At 43.8% G+C, this 4,484-nt stretch overlaps 1 long non-coding RNA gene across 1 annotated transcript; it reads left to right on the forward strand.

Annotated features, from left to right (window-relative positions):
• The first annotated feature begins 899 nt into the window (after nucleotides 1-899).
• Nucleotides 900-3,856, forward strand: LOC149361842 (uncharacterized). Its single transcript, XR_016288446.1, has 2 exons — nucleotides 900-992; nucleotides 3,690-3,856. It is a non-coding gene; the product is annotated as an uncharacterized LOC149361842 (long non-coding RNA).
• Nucleotides 3,857-4,484: the final 628 nt, after the last annotated feature.

Raw genomic sequence — 4,484 nt, forward strand, 5'->3', positions numbered from 1 at the left:
GCTATTACGGAAATTAAAAAAGTATTGCGTGAGGACATTACACCCACACCCACCTGTATATTTTCAGGAGCCTTGACAAGCTCCTTTTCGTTATATCGTGACGTATATTGTCAATACAGTTAAATATTTAATGCTAACAAGTAAGCCGCGGAAAGGCAGCCGTTCTTGAAGTAAAGGCGCCGCAAACTGTACTACATCGAATGAATACGCTGTCCCTTAAAGGAATCGCTCGACACAGTTCCATTCCATCTTTCGATCGTTACTGTCCAACGCGCTGAAATCAGACACATTTCATCAACGCTTCTACATTTCTCTTTAAAACGTCCTGAAAATAAAGGGGGAAAGACGGGTGTGAGAATTCAAGGAAGCGCCCATCGCTTAGAAACACCTCAGAATAGTCTCAAAGAGCCTGGTCCTCTGTGCGATTAACATCTCCCATTTATACCTTTGCAGTTTGTATTCACGTGAATAAGTTCACCGACGCAACAATCAGAAAACCAGTATTTTTTCGTTCCTACCCTTGCACCTGTTGCTTCGGAGCCGATGACACGCTGATGTCGAGCATATCAGTTTTCTAAACACGAGCACACGCAAAAAAGACGTTATGCTATGCAACATTATAATTATTCTTTGAGAATTGTACCACATACTATTCGGTGGGAGATGCGGCGCGTATACAGTCAAGCAGTTAGATTTCGGTTCTCTTTTCACGAAAACAATAAGGTTTTTAGAGGGTATGCGAAGAATTCACGCTTATAAACCAGTTACCTTCTGTGGTCTTGGATATCAGATCAAGCTCCACACGGAAAGAGTGCGAGCGATGAAGATACGACCGTGAAATGGGTTTCTGTTTCACGTTTTACCATTTTACTACGAGACGGCGGAAAATCGTTCGGGCTGCAAACAACCCTGTGCGTGGCTGCATCGGTGGAGTCGGCGTTTTTTTCGCGGATTACGTTTTCTTCAAAATCCAGCTGCATCGTCCGCTTACGGTAAGTCTATACGTTTATATTTTATTCATTTGGTCTCCTAAACCACTCTAAGCAGAGCTGTGTGTGCAGAACAGATTATGTGCGCAGTGACAAACGTCCTATCTTCGTTTCTAAGGCGGAAGCCATCGGGTTCTCGACTAGTGCTGCTTATCTCTGTGCCGCTGTCTTTAATAACGCGCGGAAAGGCAGTCTGTGCGATGCCCTTGATGATAAGCCGCTCCTCGCGAGCTGTCTACTAGAGTTTTCGTGTTTCAAGGTAGACGCGCGGCCAGAAATGTCGTTTAGCCTGTGAATGACGGCCGAAATGGAACTGTGCGGTAGTTAGCGCCGTGTGAGCTCAAATTACTTTGCACCTCCGAAAACGTACTTACATACACTCTCGTTCTGTGGTGGATTACATTTATTTTCTAATCTTTGTGTTATCGCTTGTCTGGACCTTGGAGTGCTCTTCTTTTTGAGGTGTGCATTTCCTTCCTACGTATATGGACGCTCGCTCGGTGCGCGTCGTGGGCGCCGACGTTTCAGCAAAGGTGTCTTGTAACGCTACAGACTGGAGCGCGAGACGTTTGTCAAAGTTGTAGTTAAGCAGCGCTGAAGGAATTCTTTTAGTGTGATGGTATAAAATTCATTGCCCGCGCGATTGGCCGGCGTGCTCAAACACCGCGAAGAACCCACGAGCTCCATCCCGTCTCCCCGTCGTTGCACACGTACGGATTCCTCCATGTCTGTCATCAGAGCCGTTGGCCGCCCCCGCTCGCCTGCGGGCACTTCATTTTGAAAGCTGGGTAAAGGTCGGCTCGACAAGAGGTGGCTTACATTTCTTTCCGAGTGGTTCGTTCATGAATCCCGCTCACGCGTGCACAGATTTCTCTAATACCATTTGCGCGAGAGGCAAAGTATGTGTTTCTGATTTCAGACTGCTAACTTACGAAAGCGCCGATGTAATTCGCCGCTTATTTGCGCCTAAAATTAAATTAAGCTCTCGTGTTACTATAGCTGCACCTCTTGAAAGCGTTAATTGCTTCATTTAAATACTTCGTACTTTGAGCGCGTTCAATGCTTTCGTTGATTTTTCTAGCAGCGTTGGGTTAGGCTACCTCCATGCAAGAAACACACCTCTTTACGGCGCTGTTGGGGCTGCACTTGAAGGAAAGACTAATTGAATTTCAGACGGTATTTTATCGTGACAGTAATTTGTTGTCTTAAACTCGCGACTGCTTTTGAAACGGCGCAGCTGCAGCCTCTGTGTGCAGTATGGGTTTTCTGAATAATGAGCGCGGCATGGAAGCGCTGCAACCCGCTTGTTTCTAAGAGCACGCGCAGATGTATGAGTATGCTGTTCCATCTTTGTGCTTCAAGTTATAGGCGCAAATCTGTGGTGAACTGGTCGCTTCTGCCTGCCGGTTTTGTATAGCTTGTGCCCGTTTGAGTATCGACTTACGTACACTCGGCCAAATCTTTAACTGGCCCTGGTGTTGCATCGATAAATGAACCTTGTAAAAAAGGTGCCTTTTGGCTACACTGCTGGCATATTCATGTTGTAATTTGACACGTGAGATGGCATTTCATAGTTTCTTTTTGTTAATATAACGTTTGAGTGGAGTACTTGCGTATTTCGATCAAAGTTATCAGAAATATTCATCGTCTGCTGCTACGAACAGCCGAAACAAGCGGAATACGCACCAATGGTTCTGGTGGCGCATTTGCACTTAATCTAGGTAAACGACTTGTCCGGCATGAAAGGAGTGGTAGTTTACCCAGAGGATGAGGCCATATGGACCAGATTCATTGCTGCGTCTGCCGCTTGTTTCAGCTGTTGTAGTGGCAGACGAATATTTCTGATAACGTTGATCTAAACACGCAAGTGCTGCACTCAAACAATATATGAACAAAAAGGAACCACGAAATGACATTTCACTCCTCAAATTACAGCATGAATATGCCAGCAGTGTAGCTAAAAGGCACCTTTTTTACAAGGTGCATTTAGCGATGCAACACCAGAGCCAGTTAAAAATTTGGCCGGGTATACCAGGCTTCACGCAGGGTATTTTGAAGCGCTTCTTCTATAGCGGTTATAAGAATAAATGCTGCAATATTCTTTTTTTTTGGATCCCTGTGTAAGGTGCGCTGAATCTGTATTTTATGGAGGTGGCATTCTTAACACCTCCTTGCGAGTCAATGCAGATATGTGACACAATTGTTCAATGTCTTCTGTTACAAATAATGTAAAAGGATTGCCATACAGAAATCAGTATCAGTACTGGATTCAGAGTAGAGTGCTCCAGGGATTACGGGTCTTTGTTACAATGTTTTATGAAGACACTTATAATCTGTCGTGTATTTACTGAAATGATTGCGCCGGCGTGATAGCTCAGTGGCTATCATGTTCGTCTGGCGACCTGAAAGATGCAGGTTCGATTCCGGCCTATGCGCTCGCATTTTAATAGAGGCAAAATGCTAAAGGCTTGTGTACTCTGCAGAGTTGGCCGAAATTATTCCGCAGCCTTTCACTTCAGCGTCTTGTAGCCTGTGTCGCCTTGGGTCTTTGAACCCCATAAAACCAAACCAAAAGATCAAGATTGCCTTTCTAGAATGGCATAGCCAGGATATGCCTTTCATTGTAAAGCACATGTGTAGAGATGGTATGGGAATTTTTTTTTCAGTTCCTCTGTTATTTTTTTCCTTTGTGCTGTACAGGTGAACATGCCCGGATGATTGACTGCAGACAACAGGCCGCAAGAATGCTTCTGAGGAAACTAGCGGGACTGTTACTTTCAACATTTATGTTATTGTGCATTCTTATGGTCCATGTATTGCATATTCCCGGCCTGGATAGCTTGGAAATAAAACTAAATTTGTAAGTATATTGATTGTGCCATTTGTGAACTCTGGTGACTTTTTTCAGTGGTTGTAGACTGTCTATAGGCAGTTTATAGATAATGGTCTACTAATAGTTTAGTAGACAGAGGTCTATAGACTGTCTATAGACAAAGGTCTATAGCACTGCCAGGCCACACACCTATGGAATGTCTATAGACAGTCTATAGACATATGTCTACTGGACCAGTAGACTTTTGTCTGTAGACTGTCTATAGACAGTAATCTACAGGAAGTCCATGGCCATAAGTCTATAGGTCGTCTATAGTCCGTCTATAGACAAGTGTCTATAGACGGTCTATAGACAACTCTATAGAAAATGTATGACCATAAGTCTATAGATCGTCTATAGACTGTCTATAGACATGTGTCTATAGACTTCCTATAGACCTATAGACTTTCAGTAGACATTTGTCTATAGACTGTCTATAGACAAAAGTCTACTAAAAGTGTATGGCCATAAATCTATAGACTGTCTATAGACCAGTCTAAAGGATTTGTCTATAGACAGTCTATAGACTTCATAGACTAAAGTCTATAGACAGTCTATGGACTTTCTATAGAAATTTTTATAAGGGAGGACTTGACGGGCGTCGGCGTCCATGGCTTGGAAAT

The sequence above is a fragment of the Amblyomma mixtum genome, chromosome 2 (assembly GCF_055824585.1).
Source record: "Amblyomma mixtum isolate Tamu chromosome 2, ASM5582458v1, whole genome shotgun sequence".
In the NCBI taxonomy this organism is placed as follows: domain Eukaryota; kingdom Metazoa; phylum Arthropoda; class Arachnida; order Ixodida; family Ixodidae; genus Amblyomma; species Amblyomma mixtum.